The following is a 23,619-nucleotide window of genomic DNA, read 5'->3' as shown; positions in this document are numbered from 1 at the left end:
TCTGCCAGGATTTTGATTCAAAGAATCTCTGGCTTTATTGAGTTCCTGTTGGGGTCAGTCTACAGGCCAGTGACATCTGCCTTGTTGGCTCTGGCCTGGACTTCATCCCTTATATGACTGGTATGAGGATCCAGTATCCAGGAAGTAAAACTCACAGGAAAGGGCCAGATTACTGAGATCCTTTCTTGCTCGGTTAAGGTATTTGGAGTCTATCCTAGTGATGGTGAGCAACTAATACTAAGCAGTATTAGTGAGAAGTTCAATATCCATTTCAGAAAGATGGTCCTTGGTTGCTTGGTAGATAGTGGACAGGTGGGGAGAACAGTTAAGAAGCTGTGTTAGGACTCGAGTGTGTGTCAATGCTCAAGTAAGAGTTGAGAAGCAAAGGCAATGACAGAGAGAATGGGAAAAAAAGGAGATTACAGAGACCTTAAAACATTAATGGAAATTGTTGGTTTGGATGTTAGAATAGAGGAAGTGGGAAATAGTGAGGCTAAGGGAACTTGGAGGGTAATGGCACCATTGTAGCTGGGAACCTAGAATGATGATCAGGTTTAAGAGGAGCTAATGGGACAATAATGAACTTAGTCCTAGATATCTTGAGTTGAAGACTTGTGGAGAATCTAGGTATAGCAGCCCAAGAATGTATGAAGAGAGAAGGCTAATGGTACAAGTCTATGAGTTGTGACGACAACTGAGTGTCATTCAATCCTTAAATTATAAAGACTAAGTAGCAACATGGGAACATGAAAAGAGTAGGATATAAAATTGTGTCTATTTTGTGATTTCAACTATGCAAAATTACATTTGTAAATGGATAAAAGTGAGACAGGGAAATGGAAAAATTAAACATAGCAGATTTGTTAAGATGGTAGGTTCTTTTAAAATTTAATTATTCATGTCCCACCTCTTTCCACAAAGAATGTGTGATGAAACTTTGTTAATTTTATTAAAACATTACTTCTGTTGTTATAACATTGTTTTATGATACATTAAAAATTAAGAGGAGGGGGGGCCTGGGTGGCTCAGTCGGCTGAGCATCCAACTTCGGCTCAGGTCATGATCTCATAGTTCATGGGTTTGAGCCTCACATTGGGCTCTGTGCTGACAGCTCAGAGTCTGTGGCCTGCTTTGGATTATGTGTCTCCCTCTCTCTCTGCCCCTCCCCCACTTGTCTCTCATCTCTCCCTCTCTCTCAGAGATAAACATTAAACATTTTTTAAAATTAAGATGAGATATCATATAAGAACTTTGTAAACTTCCATGTGAATAATTATCATAATGTCAACACCATTTATTTTTGCTTAATTTTAAAGGAGTGATATTTCCTAATTAGCTTCTAGTATTTTCTTCTAAATGTCTATGTTAATATATGGTTTCTCTATATCATTTGGAAGATCACAGCAAGTCACTGAATTTCCTGAAAACTCAGAATATGAATAAAACAGAAGCTAAAAAAAGGGCTGGATGAAATTTGTTTGGATTATAAAATCTATTTATTGTATAATCTCTATATTCCAGGCATTATGGTGACGATGAATAAAAAATAAAACATACTCCCTGTCTTCAGGCATCTTAGATTTTAGTGCAGATGAAGAGTAAAGAGCAATTATTCTATAGTTAATGAGATCATAAGGCCTTTCCTGCCTATAAGTCTTTTTTTTTAAGATTTTTTTAACGTTTATTTATTTTTGAGAGACAGAGAGACAGAGTGTGAACAGGAGAGGTGCAGAGAGAAGGAGACACAGAATCAGAAGTAAGCTCCAGGCTCCGAGCTGTCAGCACAGAGCCCAATATGGGGCTCGAACTCACGAACTGTGAGATTATGACCTCAGCCGAAGTCGGCCACTTAACCAACTGAGCCACCCAGGCGCCCCTCCTGCCCATAATTCTAAGAGAACGCATCATAGGGACACTTGGGGCTCTCCCAGAAGAGATGGTGTCTGCAGTAGCAGGAGAAAGTCCTTTCCAAAAAGGGGAGAGCATCATGTGCAAACACAAGAAAGCATGACAAGTTAGGGGGATCTGTAGAAGCTCATTCTGATGGAGAGGGGAAATGAGGCTAAAGGCAGACAGCAGGTCCTACCTGGTCTTATTTGTTATGCTCAGGGTTTTGGACTTTGTCCTGTAAGAAGTAGAGAATCACTGGAAGACTTTAGCAAAGGGGGTAACATGGTTTGAGCATGATTCTGCATGCAGTGTGGTGAATGGATTGGGAGGGACTAGGAGGGGGGCCATGAGACTTGCAGCTGTTGCTATGATGCAGAAAGAAAAATTAGAGCCTGGATTCAGTATGCAGTGCTAGAGACAAGGGTGTAGGGGTGAGAGATGTTCACAAAGAAGAATCAGCAAAACTTGGTGACTGAGTGTAGAAGGTGAGAGAAAGAGAAGATTCAAGGATGATCTCTGGGTTTCTGGTTTGGGAAGAGGGGGTCCCCCCATCCCCTGAGATGGGAAAAAAACAGGTAGAGAAACAGACACAGGTGGGAAGATGGTAAATTCAGTTTTGGTAATTTGAGCTGAAGGAGTTTATGGGATGACCATGTGATAGAAATGCCTCAGGGGTGGTGATATATACCGGTCTGAACTTGGGTGAGAAATATGGGCTAAGATTTCTCAGATGCAAGGGGGTAAAATTGGAATTGAAAGTTGAAGGACAAATCAGTGCTGCTCTGCACATAAGATGCACACATAACTTGCCGATATAAGTTTAAATGAATCCGTGACTAGGGGCACCTGGGTGGCTCAGTCAGTTAAGGGTCTGACTTCGACTCAGGTCATGATCTCATGGTTTGTAGGTTCGAGACCTGCATCAGGCTCTGTGCTGACAGCCAGCTCAGAGCCTGGAGCCTGTTTCAGGTTCTGTGTCTCCCTCTCTCTCTGACCCACCCCTGCTCACACTGTCTCTCTCTCTCTCTCTCTCAGAAATAAATAAAAAAAATTAAAAAAAATTTTAAATGTATCCATGACTAAATTAAGGAAAGGAGTCATGAATTCTTGAGAATTGGAGAGAACTTCAGGGATCATGTAGTCTACAAGATTACCAATGAGTAGGTGAGGATATCAGAAAAAGGTTTACCCAATTATACGAGTTGAATTCAGAAATCTAGGCTTTATGAATGTCTGTCCAGTTCTCATTGTATCTATATTGCTATGGGGTGTGAATAGAAAGAAAAATTGAATGAGAAAAAATATGAAAGAGGAAACTGGCTTAGCTAGAGCAAGAAGCAGGAGTTTGCCACCAAACAATGGCAAATGAGGCTACCATCCCTGACCCTCATACCCCAGTCCCTTCCTAAAAGGCAGTCATTCAAATTTTCATGGCCTGGCCACCATCTTGGAGCCCAGATTTCTCCCCCTTTCCTTAGGTTAGGGGTCCTTTTGCCTCTGCATGAAAGTTATAAAGGTTTTCTTTGTTCTGGGAGAAATTCTGTCACCTGAACAAGTCAAAAGCCGTGACTTTCATGGCTCTGTGACCCAGGAAAAGCTTCGGATTTTCAAAAAGAAAGATGCAGTTGTAATAGCTCTTTCACTGCTGTGATGTTTGAGGGCAACCTCACTGTAATGTCATTTCCATGCTTCTGAATTGTTTTTATCGTAGATGAAATGAAATGAAGCTGTTAATGACAAGCCAAATGGGAAATGCATCTGGAAGCTCTGTGTGATACACATCGGGTTGCCCTCTACTCCGTGAGAGCGACACCTTGCTTTCATTTTGCCCAGCTCTTCAAAGGGAAATGGTCAATAGCATTAGCAGATCAGGTCGGGAGGACTTAAGTCAGCTTTGTAGTGAAACTCGGTGTTTCTCTGCTGTTGGATGCATTTGTGTTAAGTGCCTCGATCTGTTCAAATATCAGAGGAGGAATTTTGGATTCGAATAGTACTGATTCTCCGGGGTTGGTGGGCGGTTTGCAGGATAGGTTGTGTATTTAAAAAATCAGCCATTTCTTAAGGTTGGCCTTGCTGAAGCCTGGGCAAAAGTTAGGGAGACAGATCTCATCAGGCTGGAAGGTGTTTTATATTATCAGAGCAAGACTTTCCCTGCAAAGTTTGTCCTTTGCCCCGGGGAAGATGAGTTTTCTAAATGACTTAACTAACTTCTTTTTTGGCATACTTTTGCAATTGGTTCATTTCCAGGTACCAGAAAGAATGTAAATATGGAATGAATCAACTTTTTCCACATTTTTCTCTAGCAGTCCTTTTATGAAGAACAGATTTTCCATAGAGGAAATTAAAAAATACATAAAACTGAGAAACTGTGGTGTTGTTGAGGACGGCCTCATTTTCCACGTCACTTTGTAACTGGCAGTGTATTCAAATGGTATTAATATAAAGTACGGAGTTTGTTTCAATTAGCTTCATTTTTCCTTGAGATGAGGAATTATCATAAATCCCTGAAATAACAGTTGACTCACAGTGATCCTTGTGTCATTGCATTGGGAATTTTTTATGGCTTTTTTCCCTCACTACATCTAGTTATAAAAATGATTAAACTCTGATTTAATGCATTTGATATGGGCTTTTTGCCTAAATTAGGAATGAGGAGAGAAGGGCAATGGTATAAGTCATTTCTCAAAGACAGACAAATTATTCTTTTTGCAGTAAATTTGGGAAGAACGATTTTTTCCATTTTAGAGCATTTTTCTACATGAAACACAAGAATTTTCATTAGCATTTGGTTCACATTTTTCCTTGGATGCCATTCTTTTGAATGATTTGAAAATATTCTTCTGGTGCATCTGTAAACATCTGAAAATTAGATATTTGGTAAAAGACAATTGATCTGAACAGCTCAAAAAGCCAGAACTTTATGCAAAGCGGTATCTGGATTGCCATCTAAATGAAAACCGCATGTCAAACAGATGTCATAAATATGAATTCAGACAAATGCCCATTGATAGTTTTTCCGTGGTGCGTCTTAGATGGTTCAGCGAGTTACAGATCTCGTGAAGTGCAGCCTGTTTGGTATGCTGAAGGCAAGTTAAAGTTCTTTTCCTTTCTATTGTGACACTACAAGTCTAACCTTTATTGTCAGGGTCTCAACTGAATTTTCTAACAGCAGATGAGTGGGAATTCATGGAAATAGCATGTGTTTCACCAGTTTCCTTTATTTCTCCCTCAGGACAAGCAGCTGTCAGGTCAGCCCCCCATTGCAGAGCTTGAAGCCATCAAGAGCAGGGATATATTTGCCTTGTTCTGAGGGCAGGCTTTCTGCCGACTTGGGAGATCACATAAATACCTTCAGGCCAGCATATCTGAGTCATCAGTGAGTGACCTCCCTGACAGGCTGAAACCACAAAATGCAACTTATGGAGCCGTCAGAGCAGGCTGCCCAGCTCTGGGTTCAGCTGAAGCAATAAACAGGAAGGGATGAATTCATTCATGTTCACACTCCCATTTTTCTGCATGGTAGGAAACTAATTCCAGAGAGTAATAGTAGCATAAAAATGCAGCCACATAACTTTTATAACCTCGTTTCCTCGAGTGCTTTACAATGAAATCCAGAGTCTTTTATAGAACTTGTTCTATATCCTAAGTTCTTAATGATTACAGCTAGACATAATTTTGGAGAGGAAACCTGACTTTTAAAAATATGAATTTGAAGCCTTCTCATTAGCAGACCTCATTTAGGTAAGGCAAGGAGGGGCATGTTTGCTATTAACCTACCTCTCTTCTCTGGGTCCTAGGAGGTAGAGGCAGGAAAATGCTAATCTTTGTTTTCGGATATATGTCATTCTTATAAAGGAACTGAGAACTTATTTCCTTTGTATCTTTTAGGAGTGTTGGTCCTCCCATTTTTCTTCTCAGTAATAATATCTAACATCTATTCATTGCTAAATCATGCACCTGGACCATTGCACTTCTATCTTCAATCAGCCTTATAAAATTGATATTAATATTATTGCTCTCAGGGTGAAACCAAAGCTGAATGGAGTAAAAGCCAGAGTCATGCTGATAAGGAGTAAATGACCAATTTGAATCCTGGCCATCTGACCACAAATCCTATGTTCTTATTCATTCATTTACCAAGGCATTAAAAATGTGTGAGCCAGCAGAGGGGCATACTAATTTTGCCTTCATACCAAAGGGCTGTTAAGCACCCGCATTCATTATGTATATTTATTTACTACATTATCGCTTAAGTTTTTGGTGTTTCATTTATCCACTGAGTATTTATTAAAAACCTTCTCTGTGTCAACATTTCATGAGGTGCTGGGGAATAGTTGTGAATAAAACAAGTCTAGCCCTCATTGGAATTCACAGGCCAATGGGAGACAACAGCCATCTACACTGCCAGAGAGGAAAACTGAGGGTGGGGTCTTCAGCCTGGTCTGGGGAGTCAGAATAGGGTCTTTCAGGAGGTTTAGGAATCTACCACATTTTCAGGGTGGGACAGAACATTTTAAATGAGAGAAGACTCATTTGGAAACTATAAGGGGTTGGTTAGGGATGGAGTGTGAGGGCTTCCAGAAACCACCTACTTGTGTTTCCTAGTTTGGAATCTCCCTGTACCATCCTCCCATGACACACACACCTTGCCCCCACTGCCCACTTACCTGGTAGATCCTTCCATAACCTCATGTCTTGGTTTAAATGTTATTTCTTCTGAGAAAACTTCCCTACATCTCCCAGTACTAGCCAGATGCTCGCCCATAGCAATCAATGCTTTTCACTATCCTGACACAGTTGACATTATATTTTAATTGTTTCTTTATCTACCTGTCTGCTGCTTCAGACTATAGGTCTTTTGGAGTCTGGAACTATGTCTTAAAGCTAGGACATAGAATTTACTAAATAAATATTAGTTGAATGAATAGGCATGGGAGGGCGATACAGGTAAGGGATAAACAGGAATGGATTATAAAGGACAGAGTATGGCAAACAGGTGCTCTTTCTGTGCATACTCATGGCTAACTGACAGACATTCCCAACCTTTCTCTTTTGCCAATTGAAATATTCTCTCGCTCTGCCTCCCTTGCAGCAAAGGGTAGCTATATGCCACAGTTCTAATTAATGAGTCCTAAGCAGAGACCTACTGGAAGGACTCTTGGAAAGTGTGTGCCTTCCTAATAAAAAGAGTATTATATTTAGCATGGTCCTCCAACACTTTGAGTCAGGAAGTGAGGGCTACAGTAGATGTAGGAGCTACTTTGTAATTATGGAGGAAAGGCCAAGAGAATCACAGTGACTTTGGCCTTGATATCACTGAGCTGCTGAGCCAGTGCCAGAAAACCACTTACCTCTGGACTTCTCATTATGTGAGAAAAATAATGCTTTGCTTCAGTTGTCTGCTACTTACAGCCAAAATGCATTCCTAATTACAATACTGTAAAATGATAGTTGTAGCTATATTTATTGAATGCTTACTAAGTATGTCATAGTTTCAGATGCTTTCCCTATGCTTATCTCAACTAATTCTCATAATGACTCCACATGAAAGGTACTATTATAATTATCACCTCCATTTTACAGATGAGAAATAGATATGTTCACTCATTCAAAGTTCACATAGCTAACAAAATTCACAATAAAAATTTGAATCCAGGACATCCCACCTTAGCATTTGTGTCCTTGGCCACAGTACATGAAGCCAAGTCAAAGAGCTTGAACTCTATTCTGAGTCTAGTGAGGTGGACTGGTAGGCAGAACAGTGACTTCCCCCAAATATCCATGTTCTAATTCTTAGAACCTGTGCCATGTATGGCACGGGGGTTTAATGCTTCAGAGGGCGTTAAGGTTGCTAATTAGCTGCCCTTAACATAGGGAGATTATCCTGGGCCATGTAATGGTGAGGCTAATGTAATCATAAGGGTTCTTTTTGTTTGTTTGTTTGTTTTTAAATTTTTTTTTATTTCCGAGGGAGAGAGAGAGAGTGATGTCATGAGCAGGGGAGGGTCAGAGAAAGGGGGAGATACTGAATCTGAAACAGGCTCCAGGCTCTGAGCTAGCTGTCAGCACAGAGCCTGACGTGGGGCCCGAACCCATGAACCATGAGATCATGACCTGAGCCAAAGTAGGATGCTTAACCGACTGAGCCACCCAGGCACCTCATAAGGGTTCTTAAAAGGGGAATAAGGAAGCAATAGAGAAGGTTAGAGTGAGTCAGAGAACTCAATCTACTGTAGCTGAAGATGAAGGAAGGGGGCTAGAAACCAAGGACTCTAGATGGCTTCTAGAAGGTGGAAAATTCAGGGACATGAATTCTTCCTTAGAGCCTCCATAAAGGAATAAAACTTTGCCAATTTCTTTTTTTTTATGTTTTATTTCTTGCCTTTTTATTTATTTATTTTTTAGTTTATTAATTTAATCTTTTATTTTTTTAAATGAATTTATTTTTTAAATTTATATCCAAGTTAGTTAACGTATAGTGTAATAATGATTTCAGTAGTAGAATCCAGTGACTCATCACCTACATATAGCACCCAGTGGTCATCCCAACAAGTGTCCTCCTTAATGCCCCTTGTCCAGTTAGCCCTTGTCTACCCACAATCCCTCCAGCATCCCTCTCTTTGTTCTCTGCATTTAAGAAAACAATTTGGTTTGCCCCCCTTACTGTTTTTATATTATTTTTGCTCCACTTCCCTTAGGTTCATCTGTTTTGTATCTTAAATTCCACATATGAGTGAAGTCATGCATTTGTCTTTCTCTGACTAATTTTACTTAGCATAATACCCTCTAGTTCCATCCATGTTGTTGCAATGGCAAGATTTCATTCTTTTTAATTGCTGAGTAATACTCCATTGTATATAAACCACAGCTTCTTTATCCATTTATCTGTTTGTGGACATTTGGGTTCTTTTCTTACTTTGCCTATTGTCGATAGTGCTGCTATAAACATTGGGGTGCATGAGCCCTTTCGAAACAGCACACCTGTATCCTTTGGATAAATATCTAGTAGTATAATTACTGGGTCATAGGGTAATTCTATTTTTAATTTTTTGAGGAACCTCCACACTGTTTTCCAGAATGGCTACAGCGGTTTGCATTCCCCCCAGCAGTGCAAAAGGGCTCCTCTTTGTCCACATCCTCACCAACATCTGTTGTTGCCTGATTGTTAATATTAGCCATTCTGACAGGTGTGAGGTGGTGTCTCATTGTGCTTTTGATTTGTATTTCCCTGATGATGAGTGATGTTGAGCATTTTTTCATGTGTTTGTTAGCCATCTGGATATCTTCTTTGGAAAAGTGTCTATACATGCCCTTTACTCGTTTCTTCACTGGATTATTTGTCTTTTGGGTGTTGACTTTGATAAGTTCTTTATACATTTTAAATATTAACACTTTATCTGATATGTTATTTGCAAATATAAACTTTGACACTTTCTGATTTTAGCCCAGTGAGACCTGTGTCAGATTCTAACCTACAGAAATGTAAGATAATAAGTTTGTATTGTTTTATGCCACTAAATTTCTGGTAATTTGTACTCATACAGATAGCACTGAAGGATTTTCCTCAACATCTAGGCACATTTGGATTTGCTGTCTGTGAGATCCCTATGTTTCCTATGTAGAGTGTGGATTATTGGTGGTTAAGGCTAATGGCAGAGAGCTGAATTAGGAGGTATTGCAAAAGCAAAAGCAACAGAGGGTCGAAGGCCACCTGAAGGCAGTGGATGTGGTGCTATTTGCTTGTTTTTCAAATTGTTTGTGGAATAAATGTAAAGTTGAAGAGGAGTCAGAGATGAACACTCTTTTTTTTTCATTCAATAAGTTTATTTTAGATATCTCGATGTTTTATAACAATTTCTTTTTTTTTTTACGAATAGTTTATTATCAAATTAGTTTCCACATAACACCCAGTGCTCATCCCCACAAGTGTTCTCCTCCATGCCCATCCCTCCTCCCCCCACATCCATCAGTCCTCAGTTTTTGTCAACATTCAAGAGTCTCTCATGGTTTGCCTCTCTCCCTTTCCCCCACCATTTCCCCTCTTCTTCTCCCCCTTGTTCCTCAGTTAAGTTCCTCCTAATCCTCCTATACGTGCAAACATATGATATTTGTCCTTCTCTGCCTGACTTATTTTCCTCAGCATAACACCCTCAAGGTCCATCCATGTTGCTACACATGGCCAGATTTCATTGTTTCTCATTGCCATGTAGTATTCCATGGTATAGATAAACCACATCTTCTTGATCCATTCGTCCGTTGATGGACACTTAGGCTCTTTCCATGTTTTAGCTATTGTGGAGAGTGCTGCTATGAACATTGGGGTACATGTGCTCCTATGCCTCAGCATTTCTGTATCCCTTGGGTAAATTCCTAGCAGTGCTATTGCTGGGTCATAGGGGAGTTCTATTGTTAGTTTCCTGAGGAACCTCCACACTGTTTTCCAGAGGGGCTGTACCAGTTTACATTCCCACCAACAGTGTAGGAGGGTGCCCGTTTCTCCACATCCTCGCCAGCATCTAGAGTTCTCTGATTTGCTCATTTTAGCCACTCTGACTGGCGTGAGGTGGTATCTCAGTGTGGTTTTGATTTGTATTTCCCTGATGAGGAGGGATGCTGAGCATCGTTTCATGTGTCTGTTGGCCATCTGGATGTCCTCTTTGGAGAAGTGTCTGTTCATGTCTTCTGCCCATTTCTTCACTGGGTTGTTTGTTTTTCGGGCGTGTAGTTTGGTGAGTTCCTTATAGATTCTGGATATTAACCCTTTATCTGATATGTCATTTGCAACTATCTTTTCCCATTCCGTTGGTTGCCTATTAATTTTCTGGGTTGTTTCCTTGGCTGTGCAGAAGCTTTTAATCTTGATGAGGTCCCAACAGTTTATTTTTGCTCTTGATTCCCTTGCTTTTGGGGATGTGTCAAGTAAGAAGTTGCTGCGGTGGAGGTCAAGGAGGTTGTTTCCTGCTTTCTCCTCTAGGGTGTTGATAGTTTCCTGTCTCACGTTCAGGTCCTTTATCCATTTTGAGTTGATTTTTGTGCATGGTGTGAGAAAATGATCTAGTTTCATTCTTCTGCATGTTGCTGTCCAGTTCTCCCAACACCATCTGTTAAAAAGGCTGTCTTTTTTCCATTGGATATTCTTTCCTGCTTTGTCAAAGATCAGTTGGCTGTATACTTTTGGGTCCACTTCTGAGTTCTCAATTCTGTTCCATTGGTCTATGTGTCTGTTTTTGTGCCAATACCATACTGTCTTGAGGATGACAGCTTTGTAGTAGAGGCTGAAGTCTGGGATGGTGATACCTCCCGTTTTGGTTTTATTTTTCAGTATTACTTTGGCTATTCGGGGTCTTTTGTGGTTCCATACAAATTTTTGGATAGTTTGTTCTAGTTTTGAGAAGTATGCTGGTGCAATTTTGATTGGAATTGCATTGAATGTGTAGAGTGCTTTAGGTAGTAATGACATCTTAACTATATTTATTCTTCCTATCCATGAGCATGGAATGTTTTTCCATTTCTTTGTGTCTTCTTCAATTTCCTTCATAAGTTTTCTATAGTTTTCATCATACAGATCTCTTGTATCCTTGGTTAGGTTTATTCCGAGGTATTTTATGGTTTTTTGTGCAATTGTGAATGGGATCAGTTTCTTGATTTCTCTTTCTGTTGCTTCATTGTTGGTGTATAAAAATGCAACCGATTTCTGTACGTTGATTTTGTACCCTGCAACTTGGCTGAATTCTTGGATCAGTTTTAGTAGGCTTCTGGTGGAGTCTGTCGGGTTTTCTATGTAGAGTATCATGTCAGAGATGAGCACTCTTAAGGTGAAGAGTAGATATTTGTTGGAACTAGGTGTCAGAGGAAGTAGGAGAAGGGATGGGTGTTGGCTTTTGGGGTGGAAGAGGTGTTGTCACCCTGTTTGTGGTGGTATCTGGGAACAAAACTGGTTGTGGTGTGATGGTGGAGAGGGCAAAAGTGGTGGAGATGGCAGTTTTAGGTACAGGTAAAGGAAATGCAGGCAGCCTGGCTTGATAGTTTCTCTTTTCCATTGTGGAGAAGGAGGAGAGTTCATCAATGGAAAGTGAGTGAGGTAAGGTTCAAAATAGCCCCTCTGTAGAATGGAGGGAGGGGCAGTCCAGCTGGGATTAAAACTTTAACCTTTTATGGTACCATCTTTTAAGGTTGTGTTATATTTGTCTTCCCTCACCAAAGGCTCAACAGCCTAGGAGTAGGAACAGAGATGAGCATATTAAGGAGTGGGGATTTGGAAGAGAGAAGGGATTGAGAATTTTTATTCCCCTATTTTGTGGGAGAATGATTTTTACATGGGACAGAAGGAAAAGCCATCTCATTTTGCTTGAGGCTGGTTTCATGAATTCCCAACAAGCACATCCATCCTACCATTCTCTACAAAACCTCCCTCATTCAGTTCAATAATACCTCCTCTCAGTATTGGAACTAGATCTTTCCTTCAGACTGGGGCCATTGTCTCCTGTTAAGGCAGATGTCTCCAGAAGTGTGGCACAGCAAATCATGCCAGCCTTTGTTCAAGTGAGTCAGCTCCTTTCCTGGGAAAAAGGTAACAGGAGTAAGAATGAGGGTGAGGAGCACAGTGAGCTGGGTGGGAGGAGTGGTTTCATCTGGCGGGTAGAAGAGTGAATTGCTAGAGCTCTGAAGGTAAGTGTTCTCTCAGTCACTTATGCCCACCTTGCAGATTCCCAAAGGGAGTGCCTGGGCTGGGGCAGGTATAAGGGGATGGCAAGACCTTTTTTTCCCCATAGGGTACCTGGATATTCTCTGCTCTGTCTAGGTTTGCTCACACTTTGAAGTGTGTCTGGATGTGATCCTTTGGGAATCAAAGGTGAGAAGCCACAGGAGAATTAGAGGGAAGGCACACCCACTTCCTCTGCATCTAGATGTCCCTCACACTTCTGGCAATGGAGAGAAGAGATGAGCAGAACTAGTACCATCTTATGTAAGGCAAAGTCAGGGAGATGAGAAGACACAGAATTCAATCCAAGAGGTTCCTTGAGGGCTGGTAAACCTCTTTGAGAGGAATATCCTACAAAGAATGTGCAGCTTGCTAGGTTTAGAGTTCTGTTTATTATCAAAGGAAACCTTTCTCATCTTTGAAAAAAATTTTAAAAAGAGAGCCTGTAATCCCTAGGGCCTCAGATTTATGTTTTCCAAATGTGGACCTCTATTTCTCCATGTGCTCAATATCTTTTTAATGGGCTACAAATATTTGAAATGTGTAAATACACCATGGGAGGATGAGTATTTTAAGTGTGTAGGGATGTGGCTGGATTAGGAGAAGTAGGATGTCATTATGGAAGAGAGAAGCAGGAGATGAGATGTCCCAGCAGTCTAAATTGCTGGACTGGAGCACACTCTTAGGGCAAGCAAACTGGAAACATTCTTGCATTTGAACTTTTAGACCAGTAACCTGGACAAAAGCATGCAGCATCTTTCTTATTGGAAGTATACTGTCTTTGGATTTTATCTTTTGTCTGGGGAGAGAGGGATTGTATTGCCCTTCCTTCTATACTGGCCTACCTTCCAGTGGAAGCGGGGTCAAGTGTGTTTTGGAAATGCTCCCCTGGTGATTCTGATATACTCTCCTCTGCTTCCACCCCAATCCTCCCCAATGGGGATTAACAGTTTCAAAGCCAAATACTGACATGATCAGAAAGATTGCTTATTCTAAATAGTGATGTGTTTCCAGTTGGAATAATCTCTGGAGTTTTCTCTGTGGTTTTCCTTAATGGACTCTATTTTCCAAACATACCTCCACTGCACATCTTCTGTTTCCCCAGGTGCAGAATGAGATGAGGATATACTGCATGATGTTTGGTGAAGATTAAATGAGATATTAATGTAGGTGAATCACTTGCATATGGAGAGCTGTCAAGAAATGTCAGTTCTCTTCCCCATCATATCATCAGTTGATAATGAATTATTTCCTACTTTTCCTAATGCTTACTAATGTTTCCACGCATTTATATACATATTAGAGAATTTGGAATGGGAATGGAAGCCCATGGGTTTCACTGTGGGTGTTTTGTTTGCTTACTTATGGTCGTTGAGTCCTTATTGCTAAGTGGAAGGATGACATAATGGTGAGAACGTGGCTCCCGGAATCGGACTGACTTAATTTGAATCCAAACTCCAACCTTTTAACTGCACCATCCCAGGCAAGTCTCTTAACTTCTTTGTGCCTCAGTTTCCTTATTACAGTATAGGAGAAAATGATAACAGTATCTGTCTCATAGGGTTGTTCAGAGGATTAATGAGTTAATATATGTAAAGAGTATGGATCTGGGGCTGGCATCAAGTAAGACCTGTATATTTTGATTCATGTTACTGGGTTTTGGTGACTACATATAATATAAGGCATTATGGTAGTGTTCAATACATAATAGCTATTATTTTTATTATTATATGATCTACAAAACACGGTCAAAGACTTCTGATCCAGGAAACTAAATCCCAGCTTCTTGAAAATAATTGGAGACTCAAAATTATCTGTAGGACCAGAACTGAAAATTTTTAGTAGTAGTTAAGGTAGCAATAGAATTCATTCTGTAGAAGAGGGTGGCTTGGCTGGTGGGGACTTTAAGGCCTCATCCAGGGCTCCTGTAAAGGACAGAGGATTATCTGTTTCTTAAATATTATAGATTGCACTTGCAAACTAATCATCAATGGCCACAACTGTGCCCACAGACACAAACCAAAATAAATTGGTTACCAATTTTTAAAATGTGGGCGATTTCACACAAAACTCTGGGCTTCCTACTTCTAAAACAGAGAGTCTACAACTCAGGTCTCGCTCTCCTGAATGGCAACATCTACTTCATCTCTATAGTACTGCCCATTTTAGATTATTCATTCACTTTTCATTTTTCCACAAACCCCACGATTCCATATTGTATTACATCCAATCCACTTCACTCATCAATGTTATTGAGTAATCTCAATAGGTCTCTAAATTTGCAATTCCTACTGTAAACTGATAGGAGAGAAGTGTTGCTGAGATGCAGGGCAGCTGGTACATTTCTACCACAAGTGAAAAGAATACTGTTCATCCAGTCTTGAATTATAACCTGTTCTCTCAGCCCATAAATGGGCCACTTTATATAAACTATTATCAGTGCTTCTGAGCATAGTCAATTCCTACATCTCAGGTGTGCTAAGTGTGCTTACTGGTGTCCATCAGTGGCAGTTATTGCCAGAAAATGTTCACCATAGATGGCAAAAATCAAGAGGTGGTATCAAAAAGAGTAGCCTCAGTTAGCATGGTATTTCCATGTTTACACAAAAATATGTTTGAACACAAATATTCTTGATAATTATGGTTTTGTTACATAATTCTTCTGGAAACTATAGCTTTCTTGAATACCAGAAAATAAAACAAAGACATTTGGTATCCAACTGTGAAGACATCTTTAGAAGCTAGACAGTTGAGAACTTTGGTACCAAGTTCCCATTTCTGGAATTAGAAGCAGGAAGCCTAAAGAAGTGGTATGGCTGATCTTTGGTATATACAAGTAAAGAGGGAATATGTTTTAAATCTTATGTGTAGTTTTTTTTACTCCCACCAAACCAACACTCTGGTCCCGGCACCTCCTTTTGAAACAAGTCATTGACTAAAAGCTTATCTTCAAACTACAGTTGTACTGAAAGAAATGTTCTATAATTTAAATTAATAAGAAACCCACAGGTATGTGTCAAGTGTGCCTAGGTGAGAGATGTATTTTTCAGAAGTAGCTGATATTCAGTCACAAGAATGAATGAAATGTTTCTCCTTCATTTGCCATCAGGGAGAGGATTCAGAGACTGTTTCCTCAAGACTTTCTGGACCAAGTAGAAGACCGTCATTGTCAAGGAATATAGTCAGTGTTGCATCAAGCAATGCAAATTGCAAGACATGCTTCTTTATCAGCAGAACTGTATGTTAATGTAACTGTCACATTAAATATTTGCTGCTGTGACTCAGTTAATGACTATCATAAAAGTGTGGCAGTATCTGACATTTTAAGTGTTTGTGGTACCTAATGTACAGCTTGCTATTGTAAATAGGCCACACATTTAGAACTAATTACATGCAAGCTATGATAGCAGGTTTATATTTTACAACTATCTGAGCTGTGATCAACACTTGTAATCACAAAGCAAGGAGAAAATAGGCAGTGACAGCAATACCTTCATGCTGAAAGCAAATTTTTGTTCTGAAGTGTTATGAAGTATTAAGTATTTTTCAGTAGGAAGTGAATATGATTAGTCAGAAGCAACTGTAATTATGAAAAAGCCCGCGTCTGGTTTATATACTATGTTTACATCCATACACATTTTTTCTTTAAAGATTTATCTAGTTCAACCCAAATTGTATAATTCTTAAAGGAACATGTACATTTTTAAAAATCTTCTGAGCATCGAGGAAAGGAAAGTTGCTATCTTTCTGAATCTCCATGATGTGTTGTTTTCTGTTTGTGATTTTTTGGTTGCAGTAAAGTTGCAAATTGGTTAAAACATAAAGGAGGCTGATAAACTTCGGTTCCTCTTAGCTTAGCAATGCTTCTTATTTGGGCCACAGTCCTAAACAGCTGTCCTCCATGTCTGAAATAAGAAATCAGAGGTTTTTGGAAAGTAGTTACAGACCAAGGAGTCTTACTCTGGAGTTAAAGGACTCTCTACGGTCCATGGATGGGGTAGAGGGCTAGACTTGGAAAGCATAACCTCCCAAAATATATGCAAAATTTTACAGGTATTTGGTCTCCTCCCTCCTCCCCGGGGAGATATTCCAGAGCTTTCTTCAGAGTCTGAGAAGGAGTACTAAGTATCACCAATTTTTACAGCTTGCTTAGACCACATGAAATAATGAAGAAATGGTTCTTAAGAGACCACTGGGTATTTGCAGTCTTGAGGATGCTAAGACAAAGGGGCTTGTGACAGTTGAGCAGGACTCTCTGATTTTCAGCAAGCCTGAGAAAAACCTGACTGCTAGGGTCCTAAGAGTTTTGGAATGGGTTCCATGTTCCTTTTCTCAAGCAGTGTTGGGATCCCAGCAGGGGTATGAGAGGAGAGGTGGAGATGGTGGAGATGGCCATGACAGTGTGGGCAACAGCCCCTATGGTGGCAGCTCACCACTCCCCCTCTCTCTGGTCCAGTGTCACAACCTGGGATACCTACACTTTCTTGGCTCTGTGGGAAATCCATTTCCAGTACAGTGAAGATTGCATAACTGACCATGCTGGGCCCCTCTTGGGCTCAGGCAGTTAGAAACTGGAGCTTGGGGCTGAGGGGAAAGATTGGGGTCTAGGAATTGGTCTGGGAGCTCTGAGGCAGGCTGCTGCCTGGCTGACCAGGGATAGTGCCAAAGGCCAGGTGACCTAAATAGGATAGAGTATAGACTATAAATCTCTTGCATGTCCTAGAATCCACATTCCTTTTTTTTCATATCTCTTTTCCTTTCCTTTTGCTGCTTCCTATGCCGACTACAAAGCTTAGCGCAAATGCTCCTCCATATTTGTTTATTCCCTGCTCCCCCTTTTCTGCTCTCCGTTTCCTGTTTCTTTTGATACCTGTTCCCTCTCCTCTGTCTTTCTCTCCTTTCCCTTCCTTTATTATTTTGGTTTTATTAATATCCGGAGCTTGGCCTCTCCTTAACCTTTTGGTTCTCCTTATTTTTTGTCACCAAATGCAGTTTGTTTGTGTCTGGTGCATTCTCTCTCTCTCTCTCTCTCTCTTTCTCTTTCTCTCTCTCTCCCCCTTCTTCTCTCCCTACCTTCTCTCTTTTTGTGTTTTTCATTCATGAGAGGGAGCAGGTGGAGCAGATGACCTCGGTATCCATGCTCTTCTAAAATGATATGTGGACTTGGGGCAGAAAGCATCCCATGGGTGATGAGAAGAGAATGCTTTTTTGGCCTATGGAAATCCCACCGGGGACAGAGCAGACAGCCCACCTTATGAAACAGAGTCCAATTGCCCTCAGCACCAGCCACAGCTCTGGCTCAGGGTGATCCTGGGTGGCACATGAATTCCCTGGAACCATCGCTGGGGACCTACAAGTCATACAGCAACATTCTTTGTGGGCCTAAACTCTTCCACCTGCACGTCTACAGAAAACTAAGTTGTATCTTGGACAGATTGGTAGACACTCATAGCTCTCTGGCTCAGTCTTGTTCCTAATTAGATTTCTAGCTACATTCAAGCCCATCTCCTTGTCTAATTCCCTCTGTCTTTGACTTTGTTCCTCAAAGGGTCTCACAATTTTATATTATTTGCCTTTGCTGCTGGTCTTCTCTTCCATCCCACTTTATTGAAACCTTTCTCACTCTTCATTGCCACCTGCTCTAAGAATTTAAGAAAGCTTAAGAGGCTTTCTTAAGTCCTTAGGCATGATGAATATCTCCCTAAGGCTCTGTTCTCTCACAGACCCTTACCTGTATCCCTGATGAGTATTTATCAGTTTCTTGAATTATAACTAGCTATGTACCTCAGGAGACAGAAAAGTGTGAGGAGAGGACAGCGTCTTTTGTATCTTCACTGTGCCTAGGACTAAACTTTAGTAAATGATCATTAAACTGACTTGCAGAGTGATCAGTGAGGATATTTATCAATAATCCTCTGCTTATTTTTCATGCATGTCTAATAAAGATCTTCTTTGGTAAGTTTTAATGATGTTCACAACAATCATTAGCATGTCTGTTTTATATGATGGGGTTTAATCCTCCCATTAACCCTGTGAGAGAGTGGATTGTCTCCACTGGACAGAGTGCATTCTCCTCATAAGCCAGTACCCTTATCCTCATCACTGATCTCCAGAGTCCCTGCCCTTTCCACTTGATTCTGAGATTTCTCATGGGAAGGGAACAAAAGCCCAGGAGGGATATTCTGATGGTCTCCACTTTCCTTCAGCTCCCTGCTGTCTGTTCTTCTCCGCCATGCTGCCTTCCCCTAGGGGGAACGTCATAGATGAGTTGGGGCACCTTTCTTGGTTTCTTTTCTGGAGGAGCAAAAGCCACCAGTCCCTTTGTACAAGGCTCTGGGGCTTGGTGTCTAGTGCTCTCTCTGGCTGAGACAACGGCATGACCATGCACTTGGAAAGATCACAACCCTTGTTTGCATATAGCTCCCGCTCTCAGCCTGCTTTGGGGCAGAAGCCTGCTTTGATCCGTGTGCAGGCCTGGGAGGTTATGGCCCTAATTAATTCATGCATAACAATCTGAATTTCCTTTTCATTTGGTGAAAAGCGTAATCATTTTAAAACTTTGATAATGCTGGAATTCTTAAAAGCCTGGTTGAATCTTACTTTTGTAAATCTGGTCTAAGGGTGATCTGTGGATAGCACCAAAACAAAAAGATAATGGAAGAATGTTTCCTTTAAATTACTGAAAACTATTTCTGTTAGAAGAGGAGTTCTTGTCATCAGGCAAGATTTTAGGGAAAAAAAACCTTATAATAAGCAGTGGAATGTCAACTAACTCTTAATCAGAATCCAGTTTTTGTTACATGAATGCACCAGCTTACTAATTCTCCCCATTCAATGGAAATGTCATATAAATTGAAGAAAAATAAAGAGTGTGAGGGAGACCATGGATATGAAAGCACTTTGTAAACAGCAACGCGCTTTATAAATGTGACATATTTTATAGCTCGACTTCTGCAGTTCCCTTCCCCATGGTTAGAAAGTATTAGAGGTCCCCTGACTCCTGTCAGATGCTTTTTTAATGATCTTTAAGCCTTCTTCCTAAAGGCAGGCCAGTGATAATGGCAGGAAAAGTGCTTAATAATTTGTTTATGGTAAAATGCTATCCTAATTAGTAGATCTCATTAATTTCAATAAGGCATCACCCAGCATTTTCTCTCACTCCCTGCAGTCAGTCAGCTGGGAAGTCTTACTGCTTTTGCTGAGATCTATCTCTTACCTACCTGCTTTGTTCCCACTGCCACCACTCAAGTTTGGGACCTGTCATGCCACACCTGGGCACGGCAACTCCTAGATCCTCCTACAATCCACCCTCCCTGGAGTCAGAGGGACCTTTTAGAAACAAATCATGCTGGTCACCTTTTAGCTTCTCAAACTCTGCAATGCATTCCCTGTGAGGTCCAGCCCTGTTTGCTCTCAGCTTCTTCTTATACCATCTTTCCCTCTGGTCTTCCTTTACAACCCCTCAAATAGCTCAGGGCCTCTTTCTGCCTTGGCCTTGGCCTCTGCTGTTCCTTCTACCTGGGAAGCCATTCACCCAGATCTCCATGTGGGCTGGCTGCTCACCTGTCACTTCTGAGCTCTGCGGTTCCTGTCTCAGAAAGACCTCCCTGACCACCTAACCTCCGGTGCCTCCCCCTTGCCACTGGCCTCCCCTTACCTTATTCTTTGACCCCTAATTTTCCAACATTATCTTATTTATGTAATTGCTTATTTATTGTTCATCTCTTTCTGGTCAAATATATATTTCACAAGAGCGGGGCTATCTCTATATTGTCCTCTGCTACATCTCCAGAGCCAAAATAGGGCCTGGCACAGAAGGGACTCTCATTTATTTGTTGGACAACTGAGTGCTAACTAAAGGCAGAAACTATTGAATGAAGGGGAAAAAAAGGAATGTTTCACTAAGACAATTTGCTTTATGTTGACAGTATGCTATAACAACTAGTAAAATTCAATTCAATGGAGAAAACTGCCGAAATGACTGCTTTCACTAATTTATTAGTTAATTCAGTTACAGAAGTAACCTACTATTGTTACAAATGTTAAAGAATTCTATAGTTATTCAGTTCTCTTGGTTAAATTGGCCTGACCTGCTTATGATGCATATCATGCTTGGGATGTTTCTTGTTCAAATTTTATAAATGAAAAAAACTATAGAAGAGAAATCGTCTCTTTTCCCAGAAGGTAATTCTTCTGCAAATTCCTAATGCCCAATCTGAAAGGTTTGAGATGATTTTATTCTTTTCATATGTTGTATTCATTTATTCTTGTGTGTATCACCTCAGGATAGAGTGTGTTCACTCTACAAATAATTGCTGTGAGCTTCTTGTGCACCAGACCCTCAGCTTAGCACTGGAGAGCCCATTTGGAACCAGACACACAATATCCCTGCTCTGGTAAAGGTTGGCTAATGATTTCCCTTCTGTAGGAATTTAGGATGAACACATCTGCCGTGTGCTGCCCTTGCTATGGGGTTTTAAGGAAGACACACAGTGATAGTAGGTTGGTATGGATGTTCCAAGAAAAGTCCATGTCCTTATGAAGACCCAGTAGGAGAGTATCTGTGAAAGAGAAAGACAGACTAGGTCAGATGTTCTTAAAATGAACTTCATAGTTAGGCCATGACAACAGTCATGCTCCTAATAAAAGCCTGCCAAATAGTCTGAGCTAAAAGAGAGAGATCTGGGGCAAATTTGGATACAGAGTGACACCTCTTTCTTTTTCATCTTTTTTTCCCCCCAAACTCATTGGGCTGCATATCTAAAACCACATTTGGGCCTTTTCAATATTGGTATCTAGTCACTGTGAAAGGAATGCCTAGTTGAATGGTAAATGAGTTTATAGAGTTTGGGATTAGATGGAAAATAACTGGAACTAAATTGTATTTTGCTGAATTTCAAAATAGCTCAGGAACAATTGGACCATATTTTCCTCAAAATTAACAGCAGTAAGAAAAGATTAAGCAAAATAAAACCCTCCTGGGGAAGGAAGGAAGGAGGGAAGGGAAGGGAAGGGAAGGGAAGAAGGAAGGAAGGAAGAAAGAAGGAAAGAAAGAAAATAAATTGTAAACTGAGATTTGCTGAAACCAAACTTCTTCCAGTTCTTCCACCCTTGGTTGACAAAGTCATAAACTTGGGAGTATGGGCAGGTTTCTAAGCCTTTAATTTTATTATGAAATCAGAGTTCTAAGTTGTAGAAATGTTTAAAGAAAAGGCTTTTTTCTTGACATTTTTAATTTCTGCTAAGTATTAAAATATACCACCCATATGTAACTACAAGTCATAGGATTTCAGAGCTGGAAGGAACCCTGGAGACAATTTATTGTAGTCTATGCATTTCTACAGAGGTGAAGACAAACTCAGGGATGCAGACGGACTTGCTCCAAGGTGCACAGGAGCCTGTGACAGGGCTGGAGCCCCAGTTCGTTCGTTCGTTCGTTCATTCGTTCGTTCGTTCGTTCGTTCGTTCCTTCCTTCCTTCCTTCCTTCCTTCCTTCCTCTCTTTCTTTCTTTCTTTTAATTTTTTTTTAATGTTTTATTTATTTCTAGGAGAGAGAGAGAGAGAGAGACAGCGTGAGCAGGGGAGGGTCAGAGAGAGAGGGAGTCACAGACTCTGAAACAGGCTCCAGGCTCTGAGCTGGCAGTCAGCACAGAGCCCAATGCGGGGCTCGAACCCATGAACTGTGAGATCATGACCCAAGCAAAAGTCGGACGCTTAACCGACTAAGCCACCCAGGCGCCCCCCCCCCCGCCCCCAGTTCCTTTCATCTTATGGAAATGCCCATATTGGACAGGTCCAGCCTCACTCTTCTATTTATGAGGGTCTGTAAAGTCCCTGGAATTTTGGTGCGCTAAAAGTGTGAGATTTTGATCATCAGATAACTTATGGGTTAATCTTATGATCACAGTCTTGCTTTTTCCTCTGAACTGTGGCTGTTCAGAGGTAATGGGCACTGAAGATATTCATTAGAAATAGAACATAAAGATTTAGGGAGTTGGAATGGGACAGAATCAGTGTGTGGCATGAAAAAACTTGTGACTGGGAACCTCTTCCCTCACTCCGCCGTTCCTTCACAATACAATGCCAGCTCTGTTCATTGCTGAGTTTTGAAGCCAACATTTTCCTTATTCCCTTGTGGGAAGCAGTCCACAGCCTAAATGCAGAGGTGGCCAAATGAGTGAAACATCTTTGTGAACTCCTTGTTAGAAGGGTGTGTGTACTCAGGACCCCTTAGTTTCTGATTTCATTGCATGCTCCTGACAGCAAGGAGCTATATTATACTAAATCATAAGAATAGAAAGCAGGGAAAGAGTGCAGTGTGACCACCCCAAGCCTCTGTGATGGGGTGGGGTGTTAGTTATCAACTTTCTTTGAATGTCAAAGTCATGCCACACAAATAGAACGAAGGACCCTGAATGCATTTAATACAGAATGACACTTCTTTCTTTTTCATCTCTCTCTCTCTCTTTTTAATATATGAAGGTACAGCTATAGATTCCTGTGACCTATACCCCTCCCAACCCCCTTAGATGACAGCTGTGTTCAGACCAGGATGGGTATGGATATAAATGAGAATTTAAAAGGTACCAAGTGAGGAGGAACTTGGGCAGGGAAGAATGGAAGGCAGCTATGCTTACCACCCTGCTTGGGCAGGGAAGAATAGGAAAGTGTCTTCTGAGTGGTTTCTGAGTGGTGATGGTCTGACTCGGCCTTCAAAAATACTCGAGTTACCTAGTTGTAGCCAAAATTTTGTTTTGCTTTGTGTTTTTTTTAAGTTTTTTTTTTTTTTAACAGTTTGAGGAAATAGCCATCTTGTTTTAAACACCCTCGACCTCGACATACACACAGCTTGCAATTGTATTTCCTGAGGCTGTGAACTCCCCAGTTTTTATAAACCAAGAAGAAATTTAGCTAGTTGGTAGTTGGAAAACAGATCTGGAGGGAGTAAGTAGCATGAGTAATGAATAGGCCATATCCCTTTCCAAGATGTTCCAAGCTACTTTTGGACGTAGGCCTGGGAAAAAAAT

Source organism: Hyaena hyaena, unplaced genomic scaffold, assembly GCF_003009895.1.
Source record: "Hyaena hyaena isolate Hyena2069 unplaced genomic scaffold, ASM300989v1 scaffold_105, whole genome shotgun sequence".
NCBI lineage: Eukaryota > Metazoa > Chordata > Mammalia > Carnivora > Hyaenidae > Hyaena > Hyaena hyaena.
This window is presented reverse-complemented; position numbering follows the sequence as displayed.